This window comes from Pseudophryne corroboree, chromosome 3 (assembly GCF_028390025.1).
Source record: "Pseudophryne corroboree isolate aPseCor3 chromosome 3, aPseCor3.hap2, whole genome shotgun sequence".
Lineage (NCBI taxonomy): Eukaryota > Metazoa > Chordata > Amphibia > Anura > Myobatrachidae > Pseudophryne > Pseudophryne corroboree.
This window is the reverse complement of record NC_086446.1, coordinates 113611561-113627906: the sequence shown is the minus strand read 5'-3', so window position 1 is coordinate 113627906 and position 16346 is coordinate 113611561. Positions and strand designations below refer to the sequence as shown.

Sequence of the window (16346 nt, the reverse complement as noted above, 5' to 3'; positions counted from 1 at the left end):
AACACCGTTCTGTTGATGCATTCCATTTTCAAATGTATTCATTTATGAACCAGTAGTTAGAAGTAGAAAAGTTCTCACAGAAACCACAAAGCTCATCTACAGCCACACCACACTGGATACGCCCAATCTCACACGATCTTGGAAGCTAAGCAGTGTTGGGCCTGGTTAGTACTTGGATGGGAGACCACCTGGGAATACAAGGCGCTGTAGATATTTTTATACTGCCAACATCATTCTGTTGATGCATTCCATTTTCAAACGTATTCATTTATGAACCAGTAGTTAGAAGTAGAAAAGTTCTAACAGAAACCACAAAGCTCATCTACAGCCACACCACTCGGGATACGCCCAATCCCATCTCGTCTTGGAAGCTAAGCAGTGTTGGGCCAGGTTAGTACTTGGATGGGAGCCCACCTGGGAATACAAGGTGCTGTAGATATTTTTATACTGCCAACACCGTTCTGTTGATGCATTCCATTTTCAAATGTATTCATTTATGAACCAGTAGTTAGAAGTAGAAAAGTTCTAACAGAAACCACAAAGCTCATCTACAGCCACACCACACTGGATACGCCCAATCTCATCTGATCTTGGAAGCTAAGCAGTGTTGGGCCTGGTTAGTACTTGGATGGGAGACCACCTGGGAATACAAGGTGCTGTAGATATTTTTATACTGCCAACACCGTTCTGTTGATGCATTCCATTTTCAAATGTATTCATTTATGAACCAGTAGTTAGAAGTAGAAAAGTTCTAACAGAAACCACAAAGCTCATCTACAGCCACACCACACTGGATACGCCCAATCTCATCTGATCTTGGAAGCTAAGCAGTGTTGGGCATGGTTAGTACTTGGATGGGAGACCACCTGGGAATACAAGGTGCTGTAGATATTTTTATACTGCCAACACCGTTCTATTTATGCATTCCATTTTCAAACGTATTCATTTATGAACCTGTAGTTATAAGTAGAAAAGATCTAACAGAAACCACAAAGCTCATTTACAGCCACACCACACTGGATACGCCCAATCTCATCTGATCTTGGAAGCTAAGCAGTGTTGGGCCTCGTTAGTACTTGGATGGGAGACCACCTGGGAATACAAGGTGCTGTGGATATTTTAATACTGCCAACACCGTTCTGTTGATGCATTCCATTTTCAAACGTATTCATTTATGAACCAGTAGTTAGAAGTAGAAAAGTTCTAACAGAAACCACAAAACTCATCAACAGCCACACCACAAAGGATACGCCCAATCTCATCTGATCTTGGAAGCTAAGCAGTGTTGGGTCTGGTTAGTACTTGGATGGGAGACCACCTGGGAATACAAAGTGCTGTAGATATTTTTATACTGCCAACACTGTTCTGTTGATGCATTCCATTTTCAAATGTATTCATTTATGAACCAGTAGTTAGAAGTAGAAAAGTTCTAACAGAAACCACAAAGCTCATCTACAGCCACACCACACTGAATACGCCCAATCTCATCTGATCTTGGAAGCTAAGCAGTGTTTGGCCTGGTTAGTACTTGGATGGGAGACCACCTAGGAATACAAGGTGCTGTAGATATTTTTATACTGCCAACACCGTTCTGTTGATGCATTCCATTTTCAAATGTATTCATTTATGAACCAGTAGTTAGAAGTAGAAAAGTTCTAACAGAAACCACAAAGCTCATCTACAGCCACACCACACTGGATACGCCCAATCTCATCTGATCTTGGAAGCTAAGCAGTGTTGGGCCTGGTTAGTACTTGGATGGGAGACCACCTGGGAATACAAGGCGCTGTAGATATTTTTATACTGCCAACACCGTTCTGTTGATGCATTCCATTTTCAAACGTATTCATTTATGAACCAGTAGTTAGAAGTAGAAAAGTTCTAACAGAAACCCCAAAGCTCATCTACAGCCACACCACACTGGATATGCCCAATCTCATCTGATCTTAGAAGCTAAGCAGTGTTGGGCTTGGTTAGTACTTGGATGGGAGACCACCTGGAAATACAAGGTGCTGTAGATATTTTTATACTGCCAACACCGTTCTGTTGATGCATTCCATTTTCAAACGTATTCATTTATGAACCAGTAGTTAGAAGTAGAAAAGTTCTAACAGAAACCACAAAGCTCATCTACAGCCACACCACTCGGGATACGCCCAATCCCATCTGGTCTTGGACGCTAAGCAGTGTTGGGCCTGGTTAGTACTTGGATGGGAGCCCACCTGGGAATACAAGGTGCTGTAGATATTTTTATACTGCCAACACCGTTCTGTTGATGCATTCCATTTTCAAATGTATTCATTTATGAACCAGTAGTTAGAAGTAGAAAAGTTCTAACAGAAACCACAAAGCTCATCTACAGCAACACCACACTGGATACGCCCAATCTCATCTGATCTTGGAAGCTAAGCAGTGTTGGGCCTGGTTAGTACTTGGATGGGAGACCACCTGGGAATACAAGGCGCTGTAGATATTTTTATACTGCAAACAGCGTTCTGTTGATGCATTCCATTTTCAAACGTATTCATTTATGAACCAGTAGTTAGAAGTAGAAAAGTTCTAACAGAAACACCAAAGCTCATCTACAGCCACACCACACTGGATATGCCCAATCTCATCTGATCTTAGAAGCTAAGCAGTGTTGGGCCTGGTTAGTACTTGGATGAGAGACCACCTGGGAATACAAGGTGCTGTAGATATTTTTATACTGCCAACACCGTTCTGTTGATGCATTCCATTTTCAAACGTATTCATTTATGAACCAGTAGTTAGAAGTAGAAAAGTTCTAACAGAAACCACGAAGCTCATTTACAGCCACACCACACTGGATACGCCCAAACTCATCTGATCTTGGAAGCTAAGCAGTGTTGGGCCTGGTTAGTACGTGGATGGGAGACCAGCTGGGAATACAAGGTGCTGTAGATATTTTTATACTGCCAACACCGTTCTGTTGATGCATTCCATTTTCAAACGTGTTCATTTATGAACCAGTAGTTAGAAGTAGAAAAGTTCTTACAGAAACCACAAAGCTCATCTACAGCCACACCACACTGGATACGCCCAATCTCATCTGATCTTGGAAGCTAAGCAGTGTTGGGCTTGGTTAGTACTTGGATGGGAGACCACCTGGGAATACAAGGTGCTGTGGATATTTTAATACTGCCAACACCGTTCTGTTGATGCATTCCATTTTCAAAAGTATTCATTTATGAACCAGTAGTTAGAAGTAGAAAAGTTCTAACAGAAACCACAAAACTTATCAACAGCCACACCACAATGGATACGCCCAATCTCATCTGATCTTGGAAGCTAAGCAGTGTTGGGCCTGGTTAGTACTTGGATGGGAGACCACCTGGAAATACAAGGTGCTGTAGATATTTTTATACTGCCAACACTGTTCTGTTGATGCATTCCATTTTCAAACGTATTCATTTATGAACCAGTAGTTAGAAGTAGAAAAGTTCTAACAGAAACCACAAAGCTCATATACAGCCACACCACACTGGATACGCCCAATCTCATCTGATCTTGGAAGCTAAGTAGTGTTTGGTCTGGTTAGTACTTGGATGGGAGACCACCTGGGAATACAAGGTGCTGTAGATATTTTTATACTGCCAACACCGTTCTGTTGATGCATTCCATTTTCAAATGTATTCATTTATGAACCAGTAGTTAGAAGTAGAAAAGTTCTAACAGAAACCACAAAGCTCATCTACAGCCACACCACACTGGATACGCCCAATCTCATCTGTTCTTGGATGCTAAGCAGTGTTGGGTCTGGTTAGTACTTGGATGGGAGACCACCTGGGAATACAAGGCGATGTAGATATTTTTATACTGCCAACACCGTTCTGTTGATGCATTCCATTTTAAAACGTATTCATTTATGAACCAGTAGTTAGAAGTAGAAAAGTTCTAACAAAAACCCCAAAGCTCATCTACAGCCACACCACACTGGATATGCCCAATCTCATCTGATCTTAGAAGCTAAGCAGTGTTGGGCTTGGTTAGTACTTGGATGGGAGACCACCTGGGAATACAAGGTGCTGTAGATATTTTTATACTGCCAACACCGTTCTGTTGATGCATTCCATTTTCAAATGTATTCATTTATGAACCAGTAGTTAGAAGTAGAAAAGTTCTAACAAAAACCACAAAGCTCATCTACAGCCACACCACACTGGATACGCCCAATCTCATCTGATCTTGGAAGCTAAGCAGTGTTGTGCCTGGTTAATACTTGGATAGGAGACCACCTGGGAATACAAGGTGCTGTAGATATTTTTATACTGCCAACACCGTTCTGTTGATGCATTCCATTTTCAAACGTATTCATTTATGAACCAGTAGTTAGAAGTAGAAAAGTTCTAACAGAAACCACAAAGCTCATCTACAGCCACACCACTCGGGATACGCCCAATCCCATCTGGTCTTGGAAGCTAAGCAGTGTTAGGCCTGGTTAGTATTTGGATGGGAGCCCACCTGGGAATACAAGGTGCTGTAGATATTTTTATACTGCCAACACCGTTCTGTTGATGCATTCCATTTTCAAATGTATTCATTTATGAACCAGTAGTTAGAAGTAGAAAAGTTCTAACAGAAACCAAAAAGCTCATCTACAGCCACACCACACTGGATACGCCCAATCTCATCTGATCTTGGAAGCTATGCAGTGTTGGGCCTGGTTAGTAATTGGATAGGAGACCACCTGGGAATACAAGGTGCTGTAGATATTTTTATACTGCCAACACCGTTCTATTGATGCATTCCATTTTCAAATGTATTCATTTATGAACCAGTAGTTAGAAGTAGAAAAGTTCTAACAGAAACCACAAAGCTCATCTACAGCCACACCACACTGGATACGCCCAATCTCATCTGATCTTGGAAGCTAAGCAGTGTTGGGCCTGGTTAGTACTTGGACGGGAGACCACCTGGGTATACAAGGTGCTGTAGATATTTTTATACTGCCAACACCGTTCTGTTGATGCATTGCATTTTCAAACGTATTAATTTATGAACCAGTAGTTAGAAGTAGAAAAGTTCTAACAGAAACCACAAAGCGCATCTACAGCCACACCACATTGGATACGCCCAATCTCATCTGATCTTGGAAGCTAAGCAGTATTGGGCCTGGTTAGTTCTTGGATGGGAGACCACCTGGGAATACAAGGTGCTGTAGATATTTTTATACTGCCAACACCGTTCTGTTGATGCATTCCATTTTCAAACGTATTCATTTATGAACCAGTAGTTAAAAGTAGAAAAGTTCTAACAGAAACAACAAAGCTCATCTACAGCCACACCACACTGGATACGCCAAATCTCACCTGATCTTGGAAGCTAAGCAGTGTTGGGCCTGGTTAGTACTTGGATGGGAAACCACCTGGGTATACAAGGTGCTGTAGATATTTTTATACTGCCAACACCGTTCTGTTGATGCATTGAATTTTCAAACGTATTAATTTATGAACCAGTAGTTAGAAGTAGAAAAGTTCTAACAGAAACCACAAAGCGCATCTACAGCCACACCACATTGGATACGCCCAATCTCATCTGATCTTGGAAGCTAAGCAGTATTGGGCCTGGTTAGTTCTTGGATGGGAGACCACCTGGGAATACAAGGTGCTGTAGATATTTTTATACTGCCAACACCGTTCTGTTGATGCATTCCATTTTCAAACGTATTCATTTATGAACCAGTAGTTAGAAGTAGAAAAGTTCTAACAGAAACCACAAAGCTCATCTACAGCCACACCACACTGGATACGCCCAATCTCACCTGATCTTGGAAGCTAAGCAGTGTTGGGCCTGGTTAGTACTTGGATGGGAGACCACCTGGGTATACAAGGTGCTGTAGATATTTTTATACTGCCAACACCGTTCTGTTGATGCATTGCATTTTCAAACGTATTCATTTATGAACCAGTAGTTAGAAGTAGAAAAGTTCTAACAGAAACCACATAGCGCATCTACAGCCACACCACATTGGATACGCCCAATCTCATCTGATCTTGGAAGCTAAGCAGTATTGGGCCTGGTTAGTTCTTGGATGGGAGACCACCTGGGAATACAAGGTGCTGTAGATATTTTTATACTGCCAACACCGTTCTGTTGATGCATTCCATTTTCAAACGTATTCATTTATGAACCAGTAGTTAGAAGTAGAAAAGTTCTAACAGAAACCACAAAGCTCATCTACAGCCACACCACACTGGATACGCCCAATCTCATCTGATCTTGGAAGCTAAGCAGTGTTGTGCCTGGTTAGGACTTGGATGGGAAACCACCTGGGAATACAAGGTGCTGTAGATATTTTTATACTGCCAACACCGTTCTGTTGATGCATTCCATTTTCAAACGTATTAATTTATGAACCAGTAGTTAGAAGTAAAAAAGTTCTAACAGAAACCATAAAGCTCATCTACAGCCACACCACACTGGATATGCCCAATCTCATCTGATCTTAGAAGCTAAGCAGTGTTGGGCCTGGTTAGTACTTGGATGGGAGACCACCTGGGAATACAAGGTGCTGTAGATAATTTTATACTGCCAACACCATTCTGTTGATGCATTCCATTTTCAAATATATTCATTTATGAACCAGTAGTTAGAAGTAGAAAAGTTCTAACAGAAACCACAAAGCTCATCTACAGCCACACCACACTGGATACGCCCAATCTCATCTGATCTTGGAAGCTAAGCAGTTTTGGGCCTGGTTAGTACTTGGATAGGAGACCACCTGGGAATACAAGGTGCTGTAGATATTTTTATACTGCCAACACCGTTCTGTTGATGCATTCCATTTTCAAACGTATTCATTTATGAACCAGTAGTTATAAGTAGAAAAGTTCTAACAGAAACCACAAAGCTCATTTACAGCCACACCACACTGGATACGCCCAATCTCATCTGATCTTGGAAGCTAATCAGTGTTGGGCCTGGTTAGTACTTGGATGGGAGACCACCTGGGAATACAAGGTACTGTGGATATTTTAATACTGCCAACACCGTTCTGTTGATGCATTCCATTTTCAAACGTATTCATTTATGAACCAGTAGTTAGAAGTAGAAAAGTTCTAACAGAAACCACAAAACTCATCAACAGCCACACCACAATGGATACGCCCAATCTCATCTGATCTTGGAAGCTAAGCAGTGTTGTGCCTGGTTAGGACTTGGATGGGAAACCACCTGGGAATACAAGGTGCTGTAGATATTTTTATACTGCCAACACCGTTCTGTTGATGCATTGCATTTTCAAACGTATTCATTTATGAACCAGTAGTTAGAAGTAGAAAAGTTCTAACAGAAACCACAAAGCGCATCTACAGCCACACCACATTGGATACGCCCAATCTCATCTGATCTTGGAAGCTAAGCAGTATTGGGCCTGGTTAGTTCTTGGATGGGAGACCACCTGGGAATACAAGGTGCTGTAGATATTTTTATACTGCCAACACCGTTCTGTTGATGCATTCCATTTTCAAACGTATTCATTTATGAACCAGTAGTTAGAAGTAGAAAAGTTCTAACAGAAACCACAAAGCTCATCTACAGCCACACCACACTGGATACGCCCAATCTCATCTGATCTTGGAAGCTAAGAAGTGTTGTGCCTGGTTAGGACTTGGATGGGAAACCACCTGGGAATACAAGGTGCTGTAGATATTTTTATACTGCCAACACCGTTCTGTTGATGCATTCCATTTTCAAATGTATTCATTTATGAACCAGTAGTTAGAAGTAGAAAAGTTCTAACAGAAACCACAAAGCTCATCTACAGCCACACCACACTGGATACGCCCAATCTCATCTGATCTTGGAAGCTAAGCAGTGTTTGGCCTGGTTAGTACTTGGATGGGAGACCACCTAGGAATACAAGGTGCTGTAGATATTTTTATACTGCCAACACCGTTCTGTTGATGCATTCCATTTTCAAATGTATTCATTTATGAACCAGTAGTTAGAAGTAGAAAAGTTCTCACAGAAACCACAAAGCTCATCTACAGCCACACCACACTGGATACGCCCAATCTCACACGATCTTGGAAGCTAAGCAGTGTTGGGCCTGGTTAGTACTTGGATGGGAGACCACCTGGGAATACAAGGCGCTGTAGATATTTTTATACTGCCAACATCATTCTGTTGATGCATTCCATTTTCAAACGTATTCATTTATGAACCAGTAGTTAGAAGTAGAAAAGTTCTAACAGAAACCACAAAGCTCATCTACAGCCACACCACTCGGGATACGCCCAATCCCATCTCGTCTTGGAAGCTAAGCAGTGTTGGGCCAGGTTAGTACTTGGATGGGAGCCCACCTGGGAATACAAGGTGCTGTAGATATTTTTATACTGCCAACACCGTTCTGTTGATGCATTCCATTTTCAAATGTATTCATTTATGAACCAGTAGTTAGAAGTAGAAAAGTTCTAACAGAAACCACAAAGCTCATCTACAGCCACACCACACTGGATACGCCCAATCTCATCTGATCTTGGAAGCTAAGCAGTGTTGGGCCTGGTTAGTACTTGGATGGGAGACCACCTGGGAATACAAGGTGCTGTAGATATTTTTATACTGCCAACACCGTTCTGTTGATGCATTCCATTTTCAAATGTATTCATTTATGAACCAGTAGTTAGAAGTAGAAAAGTTCTAACAGAAACCACAAAGCTCATCTACAGCCACACCACACTGGATACGCCCAATCTCATCTGATCTTGGAAGCTAAGCAGTGTTGGGCATGGTTAGTACTTGGATGGGAGACCACCTGGGAATACAAGGTGCTGTAGATATTTTTATACTGCCAACACCGTTCTATTTATGCATTCCATTTTCAAACGTATTCATTTATGAACCTGTAGTTATAAGTAGAAAAGATCTAACAGAAACCACAAAGCTCATTTACAGCCACACCACACTGGATACGCCCAATCTCATCTGATCTTGGAAGCTAAGCAGTGTTGGGCCTCGTTAGTACTTGGATGGGAGACCACCTGGGAATACAAGGTGCTGTGGATATTTTAATACTGCCAACACCGTTCTGTTGATGCATTCCATTTTCAAACGTATTCATTTATGAACCAGTAGTTAGAAGTAGAAAAGTTCTAACAGAAACCACAAAACTCATCAACAGCCACACCACAAAGGATACGCCCAATCTCATCTGATCTTGGAAGCTAAGCAGTGTTGGGTCTGGTTAGTACTTGGATGGGAGACCACCTGGGAATACAAAGTGCTGTAGATATTTTTATACTGCCAACACTGTTCTGTTGATGCATTCCATTTTCAAATGTATTCATTTATGAACCAGTAGTTAGAAGTAGAAAAGTTCTAACAGAAACCACAAAGCTCATCTACAGCCACACCACACTGAATACGCCCAATCTCATCTGATCTTGGAAGCTAAGCAGTGTTTGGCCTGGTTAGTACTTGGATGGGAGACCACCTAGGAATACAAGGTGCTGTAGATATTTTTATACTGCCAACACCGTTCTGTTGATGCATTCCATTTTCAAATGTATTCATTTATGAACCAGTAGTTAGAAGTAGAAAAGTTCTAACAGAAACCACAAAGCTCATCTACAGCCACACCACACTGGATACGCCCAATCTCATCTGATCTTGGAAGCTAAGCAGTGTTGGGCCTGGTTAGTACTTGGATGGGAGACCACCTGGGAATACAAGGCGCTGTAGATATTTTTATACTGCCAACACCGTTCTGTTGATGCATTCCATTTTCAAACGTATTCATTTATGAACCAGTAGTTAGAAGTAGAAAAGTTCTAACAGAAACCCCAAAGCTCATCTACAGCCACACCACACTGGATATGCCCAATCTCATCTGATCTTAGAAGCTAAGCAGTGTTGGGCTTGGTTAGTACTTGGATGGGAGACCACCTGGAAATACAAGGTGCTGTAGATATTTTTATACTGCCAACACCGTTCTGTTGATGCATTCCATTTTCAAACGTATTCATTTATGAACCAGTAGTTAGAAGTAGAAAAGTTCTAACAGAAACCACAAAGCTCATCTACAGCCACACCACTCGGGATACGCCCAATCCCATCTGGTCTTGGACGCTAAGCAGTGTTGGGCCTGGTTAGTACTTGGATGGGAGCCCACCTGGGAATACAAGGTGCTGTAGATATTTTTATACTGCCAACACCGTTCTGTTGATGCATTCCATTTTCAAATGTATTCATTTATGAACCAGTAGTTAGAAGTAGAAAAGTTCTAACAGAAACCACAAAGCTCATCTACAGCAACACCACACTGGATACGCCCAATCTCATCTGATCTTGGAAGCTAAGCAGTGTTGGGCCTGGTTAGTACTTGGATGGGAGACCACCTGGGAATACAAGGCGCTGTAGATATTTTTATACTGCAAACAGCGTTCTGTTGATGCATTCCATTTTCAAACGTATTCATTTATGAACCAGTAGTTAGAAGTAGAAAAGTTCTAACAGAAACACCAAAGCTCATCTACAGCCACACCACACTGGATATGCCCAATCTCATCTGATCTTAGAAGCTAAGCAGTGTTGGGCCTGGTTAGTACTTGGATGAGAGACCACCTGGGAATACAAGGTGCTGTAGATATTTTTATACTGCCAACACCGTTCTGTTGATGCATTCCATTTTCAAACGTATTCATTTATGAACCAGTAGTTAGAAGTAGAAAAGTTCTAACAGAAACCACGAAGCTCATTTACAGCCACACCACACTGGATACGCCCAAACTCATCTGATCTTGGAAGCTAAGCAGTGTTGGGCCTGGTTAGTACGTGGATGGGAGACCAGCTGGGAATACAAGGTGCTGTAGATATTTTTATACTGCCAACACCGTTCTGTTGATGCATTCCATTTTCAAACGTGTTCATTTATGAACCAGTAGTTAGAAGTAGAAAAGTTCTTACAGAAACCACAAAGCTCATCTACAGCCACACCACACTGGATACGCCCAATCTCATCTGATCTTGGAAGCTAAGCAGTGTTGGGCTTGGTTAGTACTTGGATGGGAGACCACCTGGGAATACAAGGTGCTGTGGATATTTTAATACTGCCAACACCGTTCTGTTGATGCATTCCATTTTCAAAAGTATTCATTTATGAACCAGTAGTTAGAAGTAGAAAAGTTCTAACAGAAACCACAAAACTTATCAACAGCCACACCACAATGGATACGCCCAATCTCATCTGATCTTGGAAGCTAAGCAGTGTTGGGCCTGGTTAGTACTTGGATGGGAGACCACCTGGAAATACAAGGTGCTGTAGATATTTTTATACTGCCAACACTGTTCTGTTGATGCATTCCATTTTCAAACGTATTCATTTATGAACCAGTAGTTAGAAGTAGAAAAGTTCTAACAGAAACCACAAAGCTCATATACAGCCACACCACACTGGATACGCCCAATCTCATCTGATCTTGGAAGCTAAGTAGTGTTTGGTCTGGTTAGTACTTGGATGGGAGACCACCTGGGAATACAAGGTGCTGTAGATATTTTTATACTGCCAACACCGTTCTGTTGATGCATTCCATTTTCAAATGTATTCATTTATGAACCAGTAGTTAGAAGTAGAAAAGTTCTAACAGAAACCACAAAGCTCATCTACAGCCACACCACACTGGATACGCCCAATCTCATCTGTTCTTGGATGCTAAGCAGTGTTGGGTCTGGTTAGTACTTGGATGGGAGACCACCTGGGAATACAAGGCGATGTAGATATTTTTATACTGCCAACACCGTTCTGTTGATGCATTCCATTTTAAAACGTATTCATTTATGAACCAGTAGTTAGAAGTAGAAAAGTTCTAACAAAAACCCCAAAGCTCATCTACAGCCACACCACACTGGATATGCCCAATCTCATCTGATCTTAGAAGCTAAGCAGTGTTGGGCTTGGTTAGTACTTGGATGGGAGACCACCTGGGAATACAAGGTGCTGTAGATATTTTTATACTGCCAACACCGTTCTGTTGATGCATTCCATTTTCAAATGTATTCATTTATGAACCAGTAGTTAGAAGTAGAAAAGTTCTAACAAAAACCACAAAGCTCATCTACAGCCACACCACACTGGATACGCCCAATCTCATCTGATCTTGGAAGCTAAGCAGTGTTGTGCCTGGTTAATACTTGGATAGGAGACCACCTGGGAATACAAGGTGCTGTAGATATTTTTATACTGCCAACACCGTTCTGTTGATGCATTCCATTTTCAAACGTATTCATTTATGAACCAGTAGTTAGAAGTAGAAAAGTTCTAACAGAAACCACAAAGCTCATCTACAGCCACACCACTCGGGATACGCCCAATCCCATCTGGTCTTGGAAGCTAAGCAGTGTTAGGCCTGGTTAGTATTTGGATGGGAGCCCACCTGGGAATACAAGGTGCTGTAGATATTTTTATACTGCCAACACCGTTCTGTTGATGCATTCCATTTTCAAATGTATTCATTTATGAACCAGTAGTTAGAAGTAGAAAAGTTCTAACAGAAACCAAAAAGCTCATCTACAGCCACACCACACTGGATACGCCCAATCTCATCTGATCTTGGAAGCTATGCAGTGTTGGGCCTGGTTAGTAATTGGATAGGAGACCACCTGGGAATACAAGGTGCTGTAGATATTTTTATACTGCCAACACCGTTCTATTGATGCATTCCATTTTCAAATGTATTCATTTATGAACCAGTAGTTAGAAGTAGAAAAGTTCTAACAGAAACCACAAAGCTCATCTACAGCCACACCACACTGGATACGCCCAATCTCATCTGATCTTGGAAGCTAAGCAGTGTTGGGCCTGGTTAGTACTTGGACGGGAGACCACCTGGGTATACAAGGTGCTGTAGATATTTTTATACTGCCAACACCGTTCTGTTGATGCATTGCATTTTCAAACGTATTAATTTATGAACCAGTAGTTAGAAGTAGAAAAGTTCTAACAGAAACCACAAAGCGCATCTACAGCCACACCACATTGGATACGCCCAATCTCATCTGATCTTGGAAGCTAAGCAGTATTGGGCCTGGTTAGTTCTTGGATGGGAGACCACCTGGGAATACAAGGTGCTGTAGATATTTTTATACTGCCAACACCGTTCTGTTGATGCATTCCATTTTCAAACGTATTCATTTATGAACCAGTAGTTAAAAGTAGAAAAGTTCTAACAGAAACAACAAAGCTCATCTACAGCCACACCACACTGGATACGCCAAATCTCACCTGATCTTGGAAGCTAAGCAGTGTTGGGCCTGGTTAGTACTTGGATGGGAAACCACCTGGGTATACAAGGTGCTGTAGATATTTTTATACTGCCAACACCGTTCTGTTGATGCATTGAATTTTCAAACGTATTAATTTATGAACCAGTAGTTAGAAGTAGAAAAGTTCTAACAGAAACCACAAAGCGCATCTACAGCCACACCACATTGGATACGCCCAATCTCATCTGATCTTGGAAGCTAAGCAGTATTGGGCCTGGTTAGTTCTTGGATGGGAGACCACCTGGGAATACAAGGTGCTGTAGATATTTTTATACTGCCAACACCGTTCTGTTGATGCATTCCATTTTCAAACGTATTCATTTATGAACCAGTAGTTAGAAGTAGAAAAGTTCTAACAGAAACCACAAAGCTCATCTACAGCCACACCACACTGGATACGCCCAATCTCACCTGATCTTGGAAGCTAAGCAGTGTTGGGCCTGGTTAGTACTTGGATGGGAGACCACCTGGGTATACAAGGTGCTGTAGATATTTTTATACTGCCAACACCGTTCTGTTGATGCATTGCATTTTCAAACGTATTCATTTATGAACCAGTAGTTAGAAGTAGAAAAGTTCTAACAGAAACCACATAGCGCATCTACAGCCACACCACATTGGATACGCCCAATCTCATCTGATCTTGGAAGCTAAGCAGTATTGGGCCTGGTTAGTTCTTGGATGGGAGACCACCTGGGAATACAAGGTGCTGTAGATATTTTTATACTGCCAACACCGTTCTGTTGATGCATTCCATTTTCAAACGTATTCATTTATGAACCAGTAGTTAGAAGTAGAAAAGTTCTAACAGAAACCACAAAGCTCATCTACAGCCACACCACACTGGATACGCCCAATCTCATCTGATCTTGGAAGCTAAGCAGTGTTGTGCCTGGTTAGGACTTGGATGGGAAACCACCTGGGAATACAAGGTGCTGTAGATATTTTTATACTGCCAACACCGTTCTGTTGATGCATTCCATTTTCAAACGTATTAATTTATGAACCAGTAGTTAGAAGTAAAAAAGTTCTAACAGAAACCATAAAGCTCATCTACAGCCACACCACACTGGATATGCCCAATCTCATCTGATCTTAGAAGCTAAGCAGTGTTGGGCCTGGTTAGTACTTGGATGGGAGACCACCTGGGAATACAAGGTGCTGTAGATAATTTTATACTGCCAACACCATTCTGTTGATGCATTCCATTTTCAAATATATTCATTTATGAACCAGTAGTTAGAAGTAGAAAAGTTCTAACAGAAACCACAAAGCTCATCTACAGCCACACCACACTGGATACGCCCAATCTCATCTGATCTTGGAAGCTAAGCAGTTTTGGGCCTGGTTAGTACTTGGATAGGAGACCACCTGGGAATACAAGGTGCTGTAGATATTTTTATACTGCCAACACCGTTCTGTTGATGCATTCCATTTTCAAACGTATTCATTTATGAACCAGTAGTTATAAGTAGAAAAGTTCTAACAGAAACCACAAAGCTCATTTACAGCCACACCACACTGGATACGCCCAATCTCATCTGATCTTGGAAGCTAATCAGTGTTGGGCCTGGTTAGTACTTGGATGGGAGACCACCTGGGAATACAAGGTACTGTGGATATTTTAATACTGCCAACACCGTTCTGTTGATGCATTCCATTTTCAAACGTATTCATTTATGAACCAGTAGTTAGAAGTAGAAAAGTTCTAACAGAAACCACAAAACTCATCAACAGCCACACCACAATGGATACGCCCAATCTCATCTGATCTTGGAAGCTAAGCAGTGTTGTGCCTGGTTAGGACTTGGATGGGAAACCACCTGGGAATACAAGGTGCTGTAGATATTTTTATACTGCCAACACCGTTCTGTTGATGCATTGCATTTTCAAACGTATTCATTTATGAACCAGTAGTTAGAAGTAGAAAAGTTCTAACAGAAACCACAAAGCGCATCTACAGCCACACCACATTGGATACGCCCAATCTCATCTGATCTTGGAAGCTAAGCAGTATTGGGCCTGGTTAGTTCTTGGATGGGAGACCACCTGGGAATACAAGGTGCTGTAGATATTTTTATACTGCCAACACCGTTCTGTTGATGCATTCCATTTTCAAACGTATTCATTTATGAACCAGTAGTTAGAAGTAGAAAAGTTCTAACAGAAACCACAAAGCTCATCTACAGCCACACCACACTGGATACGCCCAATCTCATCTGATCTTGGAAGCTAAGAAGTGTTGTGCCTGGTTAGGACTTGGATGGGAAACCACCTGGGAATACAAGGTGCTGTAGATATTTTTATACTGCCAACACCGTTCTGTTGATGCATTCCATTTTCAAACGTATTAATTTATGAACCAGTAGTTAGAAGTAAAAAAGTTCTAACAGAAACCATAAAGCTCATCTACAGCCACACCACACTGGATATGCCCAATCTCATCTGATCTTAGAAGCTAATCAGTGTTGGGCCTGGTTAGTACTTGGATGGGAGACCACCTGGGAATACAAGGTGCTGTAGATATTTTTATACTGCCAACACCATTCTGTTGATGCATTCCATTTTCAAATATATTCATTTATGAACCAGTAGTTAGAAGTAGAAAAGTTCTAACAGAAACCACAAAGCTCATCTACAACCACACCACACTGGATACGCCCAATCTCATCTGATCTTGGAAGCTAAGCAGTTTTGGGCCTGGTTAGTACTTGGATAGGAGACCACCTGGGAATACAAGGTGCTGTAGATATTTTTATACTGCCAACACCGTTCTGTTGATGCATTCCATTTTCAAACGTATTCATTTATGAACCAGTAGTTATAAGTAGAAAAGTTCTAACAGAAACCACAAAGCTCATTTACAGCCACACCACACTGGATACGCCCAATCTCATCTGATCTTGGAAGCTAATCAGTGTTGGGCCTGGTTAGTACTTGAATGGGAGACCACCTGGGAATACAAAGTGCTGTAGATATTTTTATACTGCCAACACTGTTCTGTTGATGCATTCCATTTTCAAACGTATTCATTTATGAACCAGTAGTTAGAAGTAGAAAAGTTC

The 16346-nt window shown here is 41.5% G+C and overlaps 27 non-coding genes and 45 pseudogenes across 27 annotated transcripts; all 72 read left to right on the top strand.

The window, feature by feature from the left end:
* The first annotated feature begins 94 nt into the window (after positions 1-94).
* Positions 95-213, top strand: LOC135070710 (5S ribosomal RNA). The gene has a single exon (XR_010256864.1). It is a non-coding gene; the product is annotated as a 5S ribosomal RNA (ribosomal RNA).
* Positions 214-320: 107 nt separating this feature from the next.
* On the top strand, positions 321-439 carry LOC134894276 (5S ribosomal RNA; annotated as a pseudogene).
* A 107-nt stretch (positions 440-546) lies between these two features.
* On the top strand, positions 547-665 carry LOC135068021 (5S ribosomal RNA). Its single transcript, XR_010254231.1, has one exon. It is a non-coding gene; the product is annotated as a 5S ribosomal RNA (ribosomal RNA).
* Positions 666-772: 107 nt separating this feature from the next.
* On the top strand, positions 773-891 carry LOC135065182 (5S ribosomal RNA). The gene has a single exon (XR_010251469.1). It is a non-coding gene; the product is annotated as a 5S ribosomal RNA (ribosomal RNA).
* A 107-nt stretch (positions 892-998) lies between these two features.
* On the top strand, positions 999-1117 carry LOC135064282 (5S ribosomal RNA). The gene has a single exon (XR_010250592.1). It is a non-coding gene; the product is annotated as a 5S ribosomal RNA (ribosomal RNA).
* Positions 1118-1224: 107 nt separating this feature from the next.
* LOC134894355 (5S ribosomal RNA) lies at positions 1225-1343 on the top strand (annotated as a pseudogene).
* Positions 1344-1450: 107 nt separating this feature from the next.
* On the top strand, positions 1451-1569 carry LOC134884964 (5S ribosomal RNA). The gene has a single exon (XR_010169094.1). It is a non-coding gene; the product is annotated as a 5S ribosomal RNA (ribosomal RNA).
* Positions 1570-1676: 107 nt separating this feature from the next.
* Positions 1677-1795, top strand: LOC135059262 (5S ribosomal RNA). The gene has a single exon (XR_010245672.1). It is a non-coding gene; the product is annotated as a 5S ribosomal RNA (ribosomal RNA).
* Positions 1796-1902: 107 nt separating this feature from the next.
* Positions 1903-2021, top strand: LOC134890772 (5S ribosomal RNA; annotated as a pseudogene).
* A 107-nt stretch (positions 2022-2128) lies between these two features.
* On the top strand, positions 2129-2247 carry LOC134891292 (5S ribosomal RNA; annotated as a pseudogene).
* A 107-nt stretch (positions 2248-2354) lies between these two features.
* Positions 2355-2473, top strand: LOC135064759 (5S ribosomal RNA). Its single transcript, XR_010251060.1, has one exon. It is a non-coding gene; the product is annotated as a 5S ribosomal RNA (ribosomal RNA).
* A 107-nt stretch (positions 2474-2580) lies between these two features.
* Positions 2581-2699, top strand: LOC134890298 (5S ribosomal RNA; annotated as a pseudogene).
* A 107-nt stretch (positions 2700-2806) lies between these two features.
* Positions 2807-2925, top strand: LOC134889896 (5S ribosomal RNA; annotated as a pseudogene).
* A 107-nt stretch (positions 2926-3032) lies between these two features.
* LOC135062899 (5S ribosomal RNA) lies at positions 3033-3151 on the top strand. Its single transcript, XR_010249242.1, has one exon. It is a non-coding gene; the product is annotated as a 5S ribosomal RNA (ribosomal RNA).
* Positions 3152-3258: 107 nt separating this feature from the next.
* Positions 3259-3377, top strand: LOC134888337 (5S ribosomal RNA; annotated as a pseudogene).
* Positions 3378-3484: 107 nt separating this feature from the next.
* LOC134893107 (5S ribosomal RNA) lies at positions 3485-3603 on the top strand (annotated as a pseudogene).
* A 107-nt stretch (positions 3604-3710) lies between these two features.
* LOC134894434 (5S ribosomal RNA) lies at positions 3711-3829 on the top strand (annotated as a pseudogene).
* A 107-nt stretch (positions 3830-3936) lies between these two features.
* LOC134885460 (5S ribosomal RNA) lies at positions 3937-4055 on the top strand. The gene has a single exon (XR_010169573.1). It is a non-coding gene; the product is annotated as a 5S ribosomal RNA (ribosomal RNA).
* Positions 4056-4162: 107 nt separating this feature from the next.
* Positions 4163-4281, top strand: LOC134892189 (5S ribosomal RNA; annotated as a pseudogene).
* Positions 4282-4388: 107 nt separating this feature from the next.
* On the top strand, positions 4389-4507 carry LOC134894586 (5S ribosomal RNA; annotated as a pseudogene).
* A 107-nt stretch (positions 4508-4614) lies between these two features.
* On the top strand, positions 4615-4733 carry LOC134892619 (5S ribosomal RNA; annotated as a pseudogene).
* Positions 4734-4840: 107 nt separating this feature from the next.
* On the top strand, positions 4841-4959 carry LOC135070749 (5S ribosomal RNA). Its single transcript, XR_010256902.1, has one exon. It is a non-coding gene; the product is annotated as a 5S ribosomal RNA (ribosomal RNA).
* Positions 4960-5066: 107 nt separating this feature from the next.
* LOC134888559 (5S ribosomal RNA) lies at positions 5067-5185 on the top strand (annotated as a pseudogene).
* A 107-nt stretch (positions 5186-5292) lies between these two features.
* Positions 5293-5411, top strand: LOC134892838 (5S ribosomal RNA; annotated as a pseudogene).
* A 107-nt stretch (positions 5412-5518) lies between these two features.
* LOC134888557 (5S ribosomal RNA) lies at positions 5519-5637 on the top strand (annotated as a pseudogene).
* Positions 5638-5744: 107 nt separating this feature from the next.
* On the top strand, positions 5745-5863 carry LOC134885250 (5S ribosomal RNA). The gene has a single exon (XR_010169368.1). It is a non-coding gene; the product is annotated as a 5S ribosomal RNA (ribosomal RNA).
* Positions 5864-5970: 107 nt separating this feature from the next.
* LOC134888555 (5S ribosomal RNA) lies at positions 5971-6089 on the top strand (annotated as a pseudogene).
* A 107-nt stretch (positions 6090-6196) lies between these two features.
* On the top strand, positions 6197-6315 carry LOC134892914 (5S ribosomal RNA; annotated as a pseudogene).
* A 107-nt stretch (positions 6316-6422) lies between these two features.
* LOC135069313 (5S ribosomal RNA) lies at positions 6423-6541 on the top strand. The gene has a single exon (XR_010255496.1). It is a non-coding gene; the product is annotated as a 5S ribosomal RNA (ribosomal RNA).
* A 107-nt stretch (positions 6542-6648) lies between these two features.
* On the top strand, positions 6649-6767 carry LOC134886228 (5S ribosomal RNA). Its single transcript, XR_010170319.1, has one exon. It is a non-coding gene; the product is annotated as a 5S ribosomal RNA (ribosomal RNA).
* Positions 6768-6874: 107 nt separating this feature from the next.
* LOC134887390 (5S ribosomal RNA) lies at positions 6875-6993 on the top strand (annotated as a pseudogene).
* A 107-nt stretch (positions 6994-7100) lies between these two features.
* Positions 7101-7219, top strand: LOC134895959 (5S ribosomal RNA; annotated as a pseudogene).
* A 107-nt stretch (positions 7220-7326) lies between these two features.
* LOC134888554 (5S ribosomal RNA) lies at positions 7327-7445 on the top strand (annotated as a pseudogene).
* A 107-nt stretch (positions 7446-7552) lies between these two features.
* LOC134895280 (5S ribosomal RNA) lies at positions 7553-7671 on the top strand (annotated as a pseudogene).
* A 107-nt stretch (positions 7672-7778) lies between these two features.
* Positions 7779-7897, top strand: LOC134884998 (5S ribosomal RNA). The gene has a single exon (XR_010169127.1). It is a non-coding gene; the product is annotated as a 5S ribosomal RNA (ribosomal RNA).
* A 107-nt stretch (positions 7898-8004) lies between these two features.
* Positions 8005-8123, top strand: LOC135070709 (5S ribosomal RNA). The gene has a single exon (XR_010256863.1). It is a non-coding gene; the product is annotated as a 5S ribosomal RNA (ribosomal RNA).
* A 107-nt stretch (positions 8124-8230) lies between these two features.
* On the top strand, positions 8231-8349 carry LOC134894275 (5S ribosomal RNA; annotated as a pseudogene).
* A 107-nt stretch (positions 8350-8456) lies between these two features.
* LOC135068010 (5S ribosomal RNA) lies at positions 8457-8575 on the top strand. Its single transcript, XR_010254220.1, has one exon. It is a non-coding gene; the product is annotated as a 5S ribosomal RNA (ribosomal RNA).
* Positions 8576-8682: 107 nt separating this feature from the next.
* Positions 8683-8801, top strand: LOC135065181 (5S ribosomal RNA). Its single transcript, XR_010251468.1, has one exon. It is a non-coding gene; the product is annotated as a 5S ribosomal RNA (ribosomal RNA).
* Positions 8802-8908: 107 nt separating this feature from the next.
* On the top strand, positions 8909-9027 carry LOC135064281 (5S ribosomal RNA). The gene has a single exon (XR_010250591.1). It is a non-coding gene; the product is annotated as a 5S ribosomal RNA (ribosomal RNA).
* Positions 9028-9134: 107 nt separating this feature from the next.
* LOC134894353 (5S ribosomal RNA) lies at positions 9135-9253 on the top strand (annotated as a pseudogene).
* A 107-nt stretch (positions 9254-9360) lies between these two features.
* On the top strand, positions 9361-9479 carry LOC134884962 (5S ribosomal RNA). Its single transcript, XR_010169093.1, has one exon. It is a non-coding gene; the product is annotated as a 5S ribosomal RNA (ribosomal RNA).
* A 107-nt stretch (positions 9480-9586) lies between these two features.
* Positions 9587-9705, top strand: LOC135059261 (5S ribosomal RNA). Its single transcript, XR_010245671.1, has one exon. It is a non-coding gene; the product is annotated as a 5S ribosomal RNA (ribosomal RNA).
* Positions 9706-9812: 107 nt separating this feature from the next.
* LOC134890771 (5S ribosomal RNA) lies at positions 9813-9931 on the top strand (annotated as a pseudogene).
* Positions 9932-10038: 107 nt separating this feature from the next.
* On the top strand, positions 10039-10157 carry LOC134891291 (5S ribosomal RNA; annotated as a pseudogene).
* A 107-nt stretch (positions 10158-10264) lies between these two features.
* LOC135064758 (5S ribosomal RNA) lies at positions 10265-10383 on the top strand. Its single transcript, XR_010251059.1, has one exon. It is a non-coding gene; the product is annotated as a 5S ribosomal RNA (ribosomal RNA).
* Positions 10384-10490: 107 nt separating this feature from the next.
* LOC134890297 (5S ribosomal RNA) lies at positions 10491-10609 on the top strand (annotated as a pseudogene).
* Positions 10610-10716: 107 nt separating this feature from the next.
* On the top strand, positions 10717-10835 carry LOC134889895 (5S ribosomal RNA; annotated as a pseudogene).
* A 107-nt stretch (positions 10836-10942) lies between these two features.
* On the top strand, positions 10943-11061 carry LOC135062898 (5S ribosomal RNA). The gene has a single exon (XR_010249241.1). It is a non-coding gene; the product is annotated as a 5S ribosomal RNA (ribosomal RNA).
* Positions 11062-11168: 107 nt separating this feature from the next.
* On the top strand, positions 11169-11287 carry LOC134888335 (5S ribosomal RNA; annotated as a pseudogene).
* A 107-nt stretch (positions 11288-11394) lies between these two features.
* Positions 11395-11513, top strand: LOC134893105 (5S ribosomal RNA; annotated as a pseudogene).
* A 107-nt stretch (positions 11514-11620) lies between these two features.
* Positions 11621-11739, top strand: LOC134894433 (5S ribosomal RNA; annotated as a pseudogene).
* A 107-nt stretch (positions 11740-11846) lies between these two features.
* Positions 11847-11965, top strand: LOC134885459 (5S ribosomal RNA). The gene has a single exon (XR_010169572.1). It is a non-coding gene; the product is annotated as a 5S ribosomal RNA (ribosomal RNA).
* A 107-nt stretch (positions 11966-12072) lies between these two features.
* LOC134892187 (5S ribosomal RNA) lies at positions 12073-12191 on the top strand (annotated as a pseudogene).
* Positions 12192-12298: 107 nt separating this feature from the next.
* Positions 12299-12417, top strand: LOC134894585 (5S ribosomal RNA; annotated as a pseudogene).
* Positions 12418-12524: 107 nt separating this feature from the next.
* LOC134892618 (5S ribosomal RNA) lies at positions 12525-12643 on the top strand (annotated as a pseudogene).
* Positions 12644-12750: 107 nt separating this feature from the next.
* On the top strand, positions 12751-12869 carry LOC135070748 (5S ribosomal RNA). Its single transcript, XR_010256901.1, has one exon. It is a non-coding gene; the product is annotated as a 5S ribosomal RNA (ribosomal RNA).
* A 107-nt stretch (positions 12870-12976) lies between these two features.
* On the top strand, positions 12977-13095 carry LOC134888553 (5S ribosomal RNA; annotated as a pseudogene).
* Positions 13096-13202: 107 nt separating this feature from the next.
* LOC134892837 (5S ribosomal RNA) lies at positions 13203-13321 on the top strand (annotated as a pseudogene).
* Positions 13322-13428: 107 nt separating this feature from the next.
* Positions 13429-13547, top strand: LOC134888551 (5S ribosomal RNA; annotated as a pseudogene).
* Positions 13548-13654: 107 nt separating this feature from the next.
* On the top strand, positions 13655-13773 carry LOC134885249 (5S ribosomal RNA). Its single transcript, XR_010169367.1, has one exon. It is a non-coding gene; the product is annotated as a 5S ribosomal RNA (ribosomal RNA).
* Positions 13774-13880: 107 nt separating this feature from the next.
* LOC134888550 (5S ribosomal RNA) lies at positions 13881-13999 on the top strand (annotated as a pseudogene).
* A 107-nt stretch (positions 14000-14106) lies between these two features.
* LOC134892913 (5S ribosomal RNA) lies at positions 14107-14225 on the top strand (annotated as a pseudogene).
* Positions 14226-14332: 107 nt separating this feature from the next.
* Positions 14333-14451, top strand: LOC135069312 (5S ribosomal RNA). Its single transcript, XR_010255495.1, has one exon. It is a non-coding gene; the product is annotated as a 5S ribosomal RNA (ribosomal RNA).
* A 107-nt stretch (positions 14452-14558) lies between these two features.
* LOC134886227 (5S ribosomal RNA) lies at positions 14559-14677 on the top strand. The gene has a single exon (XR_010170318.1). It is a non-coding gene; the product is annotated as a 5S ribosomal RNA (ribosomal RNA).
* A 107-nt stretch (positions 14678-14784) lies between these two features.
* Positions 14785-14903, top strand: LOC134887389 (5S ribosomal RNA; annotated as a pseudogene).
* A 107-nt stretch (positions 14904-15010) lies between these two features.
* On the top strand, positions 15011-15129 carry LOC134895958 (5S ribosomal RNA; annotated as a pseudogene).
* Positions 15130-15236: 107 nt separating this feature from the next.
* On the top strand, positions 15237-15355 carry LOC134888549 (5S ribosomal RNA; annotated as a pseudogene).
* A 107-nt stretch (positions 15356-15462) lies between these two features.
* LOC134895279 (5S ribosomal RNA) lies at positions 15463-15581 on the top strand (annotated as a pseudogene).
* A 107-nt stretch (positions 15582-15688) lies between these two features.
* On the top strand, positions 15689-15807 carry LOC134887797 (5S ribosomal RNA; annotated as a pseudogene).
* A 107-nt stretch (positions 15808-15914) lies between these two features.
* LOC134890855 (5S ribosomal RNA) lies at positions 15915-16033 on the top strand (annotated as a pseudogene).
* A 107-nt stretch (positions 16034-16140) lies between these two features.
* On the top strand, positions 16141-16259 carry LOC134889551 (5S ribosomal RNA; annotated as a pseudogene).
* Positions 16260-16346: the final 87 nt, after the last annotated feature.